Source organism: Notolepis coatsorum, assembly GCF_963971535.1.
Source record: "Notolepis coatsorum genome assembly, chromosome: 5".
NCBI classification, from domain to species: Eukaryota; Metazoa; Chordata; class Actinopteri; order Aulopiformes; family Paralepididae; genus Notolepis; species Notolepis coatsorum.
The window spans coordinates 93,130,227-93,142,286 of NC_140169.1; positions in this window are offsets into that span (position 1 = coordinate 93,130,227).

Genomic DNA, 12,060 nt, shown 5'->3' on the forward strand with positions numbered 1-12,060 from the left:
GCCCTGGTAGTTCTCGGATAGGGGACCCCCTGGGAATACCAGGTGCAGTAAGCTAGAGTGCTTCAGGGCGGCGTGCCAAAGGGCGGAAGGGCCTGCTCTTGATTTGGGCCCTGTCCGATACGCTGGCGATGTGGGGGGTGGTGTCATCAGTGACCGTCTGGTGGGGTCCCGATGCTACGGCATCGTTGACCTCACCGGGCCCCCTTTTTCGGGGGGTCCTGGCCCTCAAGCTGTTCCTGGGGCTGGGTCCTCCTCTGCGCTCTGCTGCTACGGCCTTGCCACAGGGTTGGGTTCTTGACCTTTGACCCCGTGATGTTGGGGGCTGTAACAGGTTTTTTTTCTTCCCGTTCGTTCCCTGGGATACGCGCCTGAGTGGTCGCGGGTCCTTCTGTGAAGGTAAGTCCCACGATCTGCCCACCCTGTGAGTTGAGGTGCTAAACCCTCTTCGCACAGTCGGATCCGATTCCCTCCCGTCCCCCTCTAGGGGGGTCCGGGGGCTCGGGTCCTCCCCGGTTCTGATGGTTGTGGGGGGCCTCAGCGGGTACATTTGTCGAGCTTCCGCTCTGCTCAGCTCCTGTGTTCCACTAGAGAGTGCAGAGCGTAAGCTATACGATAATATAACATACGGTTATCCTATAACCATAGTTATATGAGTATAGCGAGCGCTCTGCACTGACTCACTGAGGACCCCGTGGTCTTCGCCTTCGGTGGTGAAAGACTTGGGAAGGAGCTGTTAGTATGGCCACGACCCCGCTTATGTAGAGGAGCGGATGTGGGTGTGGCCAGGCGGATGGGTGTGTACATGTGGAGAAAATTATTCAGTATTAGATTGATAAGGGATAGGGTTCCACTAGAGTGCAGAGCACTCCCTATACTCATATAACTATGGTTATAGGATAACCGTATGTTTAATCATCTTCATTTATTCATTTGCTTAGATTTTTCAGGTCTGGTCAATTTTAGCATGGTGTTATTCACAGTCAAAGATAAAAAAATAATTGATATTCTCATTTGGTTCATTACAATTTACTCAAGCCTAGTAACAGACACAGTATTTCTGACACTGGGAATACATTCCCTGAGATCCATAGATGTCCCTAGAATCAGATACCAAGAACATGCAAATGGACCATATTAAAAAAAAAAATCTGTAAAATGTGTATTCTACGTTCTTATGGAATGAATGAGATAAAAAAATATTTAAATAAAAATAAAATAAAGTTTTTTTTTTATTAATTAATTAATCGAATTAACATGATAAACTGACAGCCCTAATAGGAATACGTGGCTGTGTTTGCAGGGCTTTAACTATATTATATATTATAGCTATGGATACAATACTATTGCCCATTTGACATCGAGTATCTATCGTTCAATATGTGAAAAAGAAATACTTTTTTCATCCATACATTCCCGTTTTATACCGTGGTGAATATAAGTATGGTTTTTATTCATGAGAGGCTGGTAATCGCCCCCAACGTGTATTATACTAAATGCATTGGCGTTCCGTCCTACACACGCTACAATAAAAAAATCAAATGCATATGATAGCTATTATGATCCATCATGAATGCATGAAAGGGTGGGGGGGGGGGGGGGGGGTCGTTTTTTTATGCTTTGATCGTCACCAACGGAATACGTTATGGACTAGCGTTACACACATACGCTCGGATCACAATGAAGGCATGCTTTGATCAACGCAATATTTATATCATATAGCCCTTACCTTGACTAGGATCTGCCCGAAAAAGAATATTCCAATTATCTGATTGAGAGTCCCAGTATTGGTGTCGGTCGTGTCGCCAACATAATCCGCCATACATCATCGATCTGGAGCATTTGCCGCTCCTCAAGCCGATCGGGACAACCGCTCCCCTTGCCCGACATGGAAAAGTCCGCCCGGACCAATATAATCGACGCACAGCCCAGGACATGGAGTTTCAAAGGATGTGCAATACCGGCCGCATGCTACCAGGTGGCGGTATTGGACTTTTGCGATCTCAGACTCATTCCCTATGATAACACCAGGCTCCCTGGATGGATAATGAATGGAAATATCGAATAAAAGAAATAACGATGAAAACCCGACTTTTCTTGGGTTTGGCGCTCAAGCGGCAGCGAGTTAACCCGACTTTATTCGGGTATGGTGTCCATTGAGTTAATGCCAATATCGGTAGGCCAATAATATCGGACATCTCTAATTATTATTATTACATTTATTTGTTCAATGTATATATACTAACCTGTAGTAATTCCTCTGTAGTGTAATATGTAAGCTCTGTGGTGAGGTAGTACTATACTAACCTGTAGATTTATCTGTAGTGTAACCTATTTAGTAGGTATGTGGTGAGGTACAGTGTAGTACTAACTATACTAACCTGTAGTAGATTTCTCTGTAGTGTAGCCTGATTTAAGGTCTCTGGAGAGGCAGTGCTGTCCAAGCTGACAGCTCTCTCCTGGGGTTGACCAACAGGCCCAGAAGCAGGCCCAGACCCAGCACCAGAACTCTGGGACGAGGGAGGGTCCTGCTGGGTCTTGCCCGGGTCAGGTCCACTTTGCTGGGGGAGCGGGTGTGGGCCGAGCCCCTGCTGTTCCACACCGATAGTTCCAGAGCTGGGTGGGACAGGTTCAGGGCACTGGGCTGGCTGCTGGGGTGGATCCAATGTTTTCTCTGGGTTCACACAGGTCTGCTCCCTCTCCATGCGGATCTCAGCGGACATCGTTGGACACAGGGCCACTTATTGGTGGTTCATGGAGAACTGTGCTTTTGTTTTGGTGTCATTTGAGGACTAGCTGCAAATTGAATTAGAACATACTATAAAATGTTTAAAATGAAAGTGATGATGCAATGAGGAGGATGGGTCAGGCAGTTTTAATTAAGGGAATTAAATAAAGACAAATTAAATGGTCCCTGACCGGCAGAAATATAACATTAGGCTACTTTATATCCACCTTGATCCACATGACCACTTCTTGACTATTGTGTATCAAGTAGCAGTATTGATTGATTTATTGATTGATTGAGTAGACCTATAGCCTACACAATTTCATGAAAGAAATTAACCATGAAACATGTACCTATTTGGCCCTCCCATAGTCGAGCAGACTGTACACAGAGCAGACTCCGCGGAGGTCCGCGCGGCTCTTTGAGCTTTGATCTCAGCGGACAGCAGACCCACAGGTGCGAAGCTACTATTTTCTGACGCGCGGACATCCGCGCCGCTGACTTGGTGTCACACAAAACGCTGCTCGGCGTTTTGGTTGACATCGAACTGCATTTAATGTGACGCCGATCTGCATTTTACTCTGACCACTCGCTCCGTGCCAAGAGAGATATTTGAATGGCTTTTCTAAATGAAGTGTGTAAAATTGCCAGTTTTATTTCGAAATATTGGAAACGGAGATAACATCTAGAATGTTATCTCCGTTTCCAATATTTTGAAATAAAACTGGTGCTTTTATTTCATGCAATGCTTGTTTGTCATTTCAGCACCAGCGCTGTCCACCTCAAGCCTATACGGTACATTGCATCTCGCTGCCTATATACCTGTTATTCAAGTGCGTAAAACTGCCCGTTTTATTATCGAAATATTGGAAACGGAGAAAACACTCTTTATTTTGACATCGGATGACGACGACATGACAGAAGTTGAACAGCGTGGGGACAATTGTGTAAACTGGCGCGTGACATGTAGGAAATTGGTCCGCGGAGGTCCGCTCGACTATGAAGGCTCAAAGAGTCCAGTGGACCTCCGCGGAGTCTGCTCTGTGTACAGTCTGCTCGACTATGGGCCAAAAGTTACCTTTGAAAGGCGGGCATTCAGTGAGTCTGTTTCCATGTTATTTCCTTCTCGACCGGTGCTGACTTGAACCGAGTTGGTATAACTGTTTTATCCGTCGCTAGAGTAACTGTAAACACTCTCACCCGAACTCAAGTCAATTATAAATTAACCGCGTTACAAAGAAACACATAAAGACTGCGAAAATGCAAACAAGTCCGCCTAAAACGTGTAAATATGATTATGACCAAGCCTGCATCGAAAATAAACCTTCAAAGTTGAGGACACCGACTTTAACAATTAACACCCCAACCGCCCAGTGAGGAGAAGTTGGAGAAAGGAGGGTTTAGCGCTCTACTGGTTCGCTCGTGCGTCAAATCACTCGCGGCAAGACGCGCGCCAAAGGAAACCCAGGCGCGTGCCGTGTGTGCATACAATCACCGTCAGGTCCAATAGGGTCCAGCTGCAGCCCTGTAGATTTTTCCATATTGAGCAACTTCCGCCCGGTCCCACGACATTTCTCCCGGGACAGGACAATGTGCGCTGATTGGCGGAAAGTACGGAAGTATCTCGAAGTACGTCTGACGTTGAACGTCAAAATGAACGTCAAAATCAAAAGCAAGTACGTCTGCGCTGACGAGAGGGGGGGGGGGGGCTTGTATTGATCAGGTTAGTAGATATTGTTTGTACCAATCAGGTATTACAGATCATATCCGCATGAAATAAACTAAAATGTTAAAACCTTTAGACTGTTTCTCATTCCTGTACTGTTGTTTATACTCTGCTCCTGTGTTGTAACCCAACCCCCTCCAATGTACAGTAAATGACCAAGTATGGTTGTCAATATTCCAATGTACAGTTTTGCTTGTACAGTTGTACAGTGTCCCCCACCCACCCACCCCTCCTACCCGACCCCCCCCCCAACCACCTCCAATGTACAGTCCCCCCCCCCACCTACCCAACCTCCTCCAATGTACAGTTTCTACGTCAAATGTATACTCTCTTTTCTGGACTCTTTTTGTATCACAAACAATACTGTATTTGCAAATCTGGTATGTCATAAATGTATAGATGTAGCAGTACTGTCTATCTGTATGTCGTGTATGTCATATGTTATGATGAATTGAAAATGGGGGACCCTGATGTAAACAAGACGAAAGTCTTTCTCTGGTCTGCATACCCTTAACAATTGTGTGTATTGAGCTGTACTGTATTGTACCCATTCTGCAATCTGTTAATACAATTTTCAATCAATCAATCAATCAATCAAGACCCGCGTCGCGGGCACTGCATTCCGTTCTCAGAATGGATTTGACTCGAGAGAGATCATCAGCAGGCTATATATGATATTCAGACTCTAGATCTATTTGAAGAGCTAGATGAGATGAGGCAACCTGTGCGATTGGCTCTTGACAACTAATTTTGCACGTACTGTATACAGTATATGCGCGCACTGCGGGAGGTGGCCAGAAGCGCGCAACTAGCCAACTACTATTATTACTACTATATTAATACAGTCTATTCCATTATATAGCTATAGGTGCTGTATGATGACAATACATTTGATTCCTATCTAATTTTGATCCATCGCAAAGCGCTCCAGCGCTTGAATACGGCCGGGGGATCCGCTCTATACAATGCAGACCCACGGCTCTCGTATTATAATGAGCCCGTGAGGCGTGTTATTATTAGAGTTAATGATATTGTATATTGTTTACACTGCCTTTTTATTCTATTTTTACTTCTCCACTGTACTATAATTATGTGACCTGTACTTGTCTTCTACTACCTGTACCTCCCCTCCCCCCTCCCCATGCTGCTGAATTTATCTTATCTTATGAATACAACGTTCAATTAACGTTCGCTAACGTAGAGAAACGTCAGACGTAATTCGAGATACGTCAGACGTACTTCGAGATACTTCCGTACTTTCCGCCAATCAGCGCACATTGTCCTGTCCCGGGAGAAATGTCATGGGACCGGGCGGAAGTTGCTCAATCTGGAACAATCTCCAGGGCTGCAGCTGGAGGCTACTCGTCAGGTCTGCACAATAGGGTCCAGCTGCAGCCTCGGAGATTGGTCCAGATTGGGCAACTTCCGCCCAGCCACAAGATTATTACTCCCGTGACAGGGCAATGCGCTGATTGGCGGAAAGTACGGAAGTATCTCGAAGTACGTCTGACGTACGTCTGACGTTTCTCTACGTCCGTTAGCGAACGTGTTAATTGAACGTCAAAATCAAAAGGAAGTACGTCTGCGCTGACGAGAGGGGGGGGGGGGGGGGCTTGTATTGATCAGGTTAGTAGATATTGTACCGATCAGGTATTACAGATCATATCCGCATGAAATAAACTAAAATGTTAAAACCCATAGACTGTTTCTCATTCCTGTACTGTTGTTTATACTCTGCTCCTGTGTTGTAACCCAACCCCCTCCAATGTACAGTAAATGACCAATTATGGTTGTCAATATTCCAATGTACAGTTTTGCTTGTACAGTTGTACAGTGTCCACCCACCCACCCACCCCTCCTACCCGACCCCCCCCCACCTACCCAACCTCCTCCAATCTCCAATGTACAGTTTCTACGTCAAATGTATATACTCTCTTTTCTGGACTCTTTTTGTATCACAAACAATACTGTATTTGCAAATCTGGTATGTCATAAATGTATAGATGTAGCAGTACTGTCTATCTGTATGTCGTGTATGTCATATGTTATGATGAATTGAAAATGGGGGACCCTGATGTAAACAAGACGAAAGTCTTTCTCTGGTCTGCATACCCTTAACAATTGTGTGTATTGAGCTGTACTGTATTGTACCCATTCTACAATATGTTAATACAATTTTCAATCAATCAATCAATCAAGACCCGCGTCGCGGGCACTGCATTCCGTCTGCAGCACATTATAGCAAAATGGGTGACAATATTGTCACAAGGAAAGATGAAATTACCTACCTGGGTTCCATCCTAGAGGCTAATCTTTCCTGTGACAAAATGGCATCCAATGTAATAAAAAAAGTCAATCAACGAACTCGATTCTTGTACCGGATCTCCTCCCTGGTAAACAAGAATACCCTGAAGACTCTGGCAGGAGCACTCATTCAAGGGTACTACGACTATGCTTGCACCTCATGGTACCAAAGCACCTCAAAGGCACTAAAAACCAAATTACAAACATCTCAAAACAAACTAGTCAGACTACTGCTTGACCTGACTCCTAGAACCCACCTCACCCCTGCACACTTTGCCAACCTAGGATGGCTTAGAGTAGACGACAGAGTACAGCAACTTGCAATGGGCCTGGTCTACAAGATACACTACACGACCAAGGTACCCATGTACATGTCAAAATACGTCCCAAAGGTCAGTGAATACCACGATCACAACACCAGAGGGAGCTCCACAAATCATGTAAAACCCAGATTCGGCACAAACAAGGGACTAAACACATTTCGCAATTATGCCACAACAATGTGGAACGCCCTACCCAAAGCTGTAAAGGAATGTAAATCACTACCCACCTTCAAAAACACTCTCAAAGAACACCTACGGGAGACTGCAATTCAAAACTGGCCCCTACAAATGTCCTAACCCAGTTGTACAATAAAGACCAAGCATGGCTTTGTCAGTATTCCAATGTACAGCCCCACCCAACCCAACACCTACCCAACCTCCTCCAATGTACAGTTTCCATGTCAAATGTATGTCAGTATTCCAATGTACAGTGTGTCCCAACCCCCCCCCCCCCCCCCCCCCCCCCCCCCCCACAATGTACAGCCCCACCCCACCTACCCAACCTCCCCCAATGCACAGTTTCTATGTCAAATGTATATACTCTTCTTCTGGATTTTTTTAGTATCACAAACAGTACTGTATTTGAAAATCTGGTATGTCATAAATGTATAGATGTAGCAGTACTGTCTATCTGTATGTCATGTGTGTCATATGATGAATTGAAAATGGGGGACCCTGATGGAAACAAGACGAAAGTCTTTCTCAGGTCTGCATCCTCTTAACAATTGTATGTATTGAGCTGTACTGTACTGTACCCATTCTGCAATCTGTTAATAAACTTTTCAATCAATCAAAAGAGGATATGCGCGTCGACTCTATTTTGCCAACAGAGGGCGCTCGACGCACAGTGCATGTATAATGAATTGCAGTCAATGGGAGAATTGAACAAAATAGCCATTTATGATTTAACAAAAGACAGTTTTGGGGGATATTCTTTCATTTATCTAAAGGTTGTATAGATGGTAAAGGCTCATCAAATACATTTGAAATGTAGCGTATTTTTATCAGCTGATCACCAACCAGCGAGTTGATGGAGGTATTGAATTGCACAATACCCTGACTGCAAGCAGTGTCATAATATTATAGCAGTCGTCTGGTAATCTGAAGGTTAGAGTTAGACAGTGTCTCAGGAGATAGAGCGGTCGTCTGGTAATCTGAAGGTTAGTTCTGTTAGACAGTGTCTCAGGAGATAGAGAGAGGTCGTCTGGTAATCTGAAGGTTAGGGTTCCTGGCTCCTCCCGGCAGCGCCTTGAAGTTCAAGACACTGAACCTCTAACTGCTCCAGACGAGCTGGTTGGTGCCTCCACAGTTGCTGTGTGTGTGTGTGAATGGTTGAATGGTTGAATTTGAAGCAAAAAGTGATTTGAGTGGTCTGAAGACTAGAAAAGCAAATGCAGTCTACAGTATTTACCATATTATTACTTAACTACTAGAAGTTGAACCCAATGAGGGAATGTGTGAGAATGACTATAGGTTTCACTCTCTCCACCATTACCTCCACACCGACAGTATATAGACAGTTAGGAGATGCTTGACTGAACTATTTGTAAATTACAATTACATTATGCAACAGATCAGGATAAAGTTGAATTATTTAGACTACCGTCTCTGCTGTAGTCTAACCAGTAAGAGCTGGGTCTGGTCTCTGCTGTAGTCTAACCAGTAAGAGCTGGGTCTGGTCTCTGCTGTAGTCTAACCAGTAAGAGCTGGGTCTGGTCTCTGCTGTAGTCTAACCAGTAAGAGCTGGGTCTGGTCTCTGCTGTAGTCTAACCAGTAAGAGCTGGGTCTGGTCTCTGCTGTAGTCTAACCAGTAAGAGCTGGGTCTGGTCTCTGCTGTAGTCTAACCAGTAAGAGCTGGGTCTGGTCTCTGCTGTAGTCTAACCAGTAAGAGCTGGGTCTGGTCTCTGCTGTAGTCTAACCAGTAAGAGCTGGGTCTGGTCTCTGCTGTAGTCTAACCAGTAAGAGCTGGGTCTGGTCTCTGCTGTAGTCTAACCAGTAAGAGCTGGGTCTGGTCTCTGCTGTAGTCTAACCAGTAAGAGCTGGGTCTGGTCTCTGCTGTAGTCTAACCAGTAAGAGCTGGGTCTGGTCTCTGCTGTAGTCTAACCAGTAAGAGCTGGGTCTGGTCTCTGCTGTAGTCTAACCAGTAAGAGCTGGGTCTGGTCTCTGCTGTAGTCTAACCAGTAAGAGCTGGGTCTGGTCTCTGCTGTAGTCTAACCAGTAAGAGCTGGGTCTGGTCTCTGCTGTAGTCTAACCAGTAAGAGCTGGGTCTGGTCTCTGCTGTAGTCTAACCAGTAAGAGCTGGGTCTGGTCTCTGCTGTAGTCTAACCAGTAAGAGCTGGGTCTGGTCTCTGCTGTAGTCTAACCAGTAAGAGCTGGGTCTGGTCTCTGCTGTAGTCTAACCAGTAAGAGCTGGGTCTGGTCTCTGCTGTAGTCTAACCAGTAAGAGCTGGGTCTGGTCTCTGCTGTAGTCTAACCAGTAAGAGCTGGGTCTGGTCTCTGCTGTAGTCTAACCAGTAAGAGCTGGGTCTGGTCTCTGCTGTAGTCTAACCAGTAAGAGCTGGGTCTGGTCTCTGCTGTAGTCTAACCAGTAAGAGCTGGGTCTGGTCTCTGCTGTAGTCTAACCAGTAAGAGCTGGGTCTGGTCTCTGCTGTAGTCTAACCAGTAAGAGCTGGGTCTGGTCTCTGCTGTAGTCTAACCAGTAAGAGCTGGGTCTGGTCTCTGCTGTAGTCTAACCAGTAAGAGCTGGGTCTGGTCTCTGCTGGGAACCAATAAGAGCTGAGTTTGGACTGAAAAATGAAGACTAGTTTAATCTCACTATTATTTACAAAAGTTGTATTTGATTGTCCATGGACTACATACAGTATCTGGGGATCCTTGACTTGAAAAAGTGTGGGAACCCCTGAAGCAACCTTTATAAAAAAGATAAAATACTACTATATACCAATACCATTACTACAGTACATATCATACGGCATTACCACTGACACCACAAGAGGGAAGTATAACTCAACTCATTCTATAGAATGTCAGACACAAGACCTTGCACTGCTTGACAGATTTAGGGCCAATCCTATTATCTAGATATACACGGGTTTTATGGTCGGTGGATAAAACAAATAAAGGCGTGTCTATGAAGTGAAATATGACTGTAATATTGTCTATGGGACAGTGTTCTAATTGGAGATACAGCTAAGAGATCGTCACTGTGATACTCTAAATGAGTTGAGACCAGTCACCTGCTAAAGATGGTTAGCAGCCTTTTATAATGTCTCTCTATAACGCTTCCATCAACCAGGCAGAAAGCCAGGTGCTGCCGTCAGCTCCTCAGCCTCTACAGGCCGATGCTACAGAGACTCTGGTTTATATTTTCATATTCAGGCAGTCTGTATAGTCAGTTAGATTATATTGTTTGTTTTTTTAAGTACATTTTCATATTTTCATTTGTCCTACATTCAACACACCATAACAATTTAGGAGGTAGAGCGGTCGTCTGCTAATTGGAAGGTTTCCGGTTCAATTCCGGCTCCTCCCGGCCAGCGTGTTGAGCAAGGCACTTAACCCCTAACTGCTCCAGATGAGCAGGTTGGCACCTTGCATGGTCGCCTTCACCGTCTGCATGTGAACGTGTGAGTGAATGTGTGAATGTGATGCATACGTTGTAAAGCGCTTTGTGTTGTGAAGGGCCAGATTAAACCGAATATATATATTTATTTATATATATATATTTAATTGTATTTGTATATTCTCTAATATTCCCTGATATCCCTTGTATATTCCTTGTACAATATGCATTGAATATCCATTCTAGCCTACTGAACATCCCATAATAGTCTCCATTCTACTATTGGTCGAGACCTTGGTGCCAGGCTGCCATACCCCCCAGACCCAGTTCAAACGTACCGCTCAACATGTACGAACAAGTCCTAGTTCCGCGTAGGAATCTGGCTACCGCACCACTAACGGTACTATTTGTTCATAGTGCGTATATATACTGCGCTACTAAAGTAGGACTTCCTTTTTAGTCCAGTTTCTTACCCTCCAATAGAGTGACAGACGTAAAGCCTCCCCGCGACGCCACGTGTGGGAGTAAGGCCAAGTTCGGCCTACCATCGGTATTGAGACATCGTGTATATTAATATTTGAATAGTCATATTTGGCACTGTATCGTCGAGTTGGACGTAGTCTATTGGGCTAGTGATAGTCTATTCATGTGTAGTGCTTCGTGCGGTGAGAATACTATCGTAGTCAGTACCCCATCGTTTCGGGCAGAGAACTGGCTGCTTATCCAGGGTGGCTGACCCCATGTGAGGCTGCACCCGAGGAGCCCCAGAGCCGACGAGCGAGTGGACCTGCATACCGGATTATTCTACCGACGACAGCCCGCCTTCCCAGGCACGGATTATGCTTTGTATACAGTGATTATTCTATGGATAAAGACCAACACTGCCGTGTGTTGGAAAACCCCCCCCGGAGAGGACGACAGGTGAGGAGACGCTCTACACGACGAGGTCGCTTCACGTCTCTCCATCGTGGACCGGAGGAAGCCGGCCCACAGAGAGTCCAACTGCTTTCATCTGTGGATCGAGGATCGCTGAGGCACCGAGCCGCACAACCGTGGGTTCTCCCAGGATACCCTCGGCCAGACGGATACAGCCAGACTCTACCCCCCCCCCCCCCCTTCTCCAGTTGTCTTACAAGCGACCGGAATTCCCCCCTAGTGTATCCAGTTCTATAATCATTAAAGTATCATTGCTATTATTCCTTAAATATTCCAGGTTGTATATTTACCGCCTGCGCCATCAGAGATTGGACGTTCTCTATTGATATACCAACGAATACTCATTTGCCATAAAAGTGCATCCTACTTCAAATCATAAATGTAATTAAGTGATTGCTCTACATACCTTTTGCTATGTATTAATTATTATTAAACGCAGACTTTCGACTTGGTACATTTGTGTTGGATCGTTTCATCTACGTGG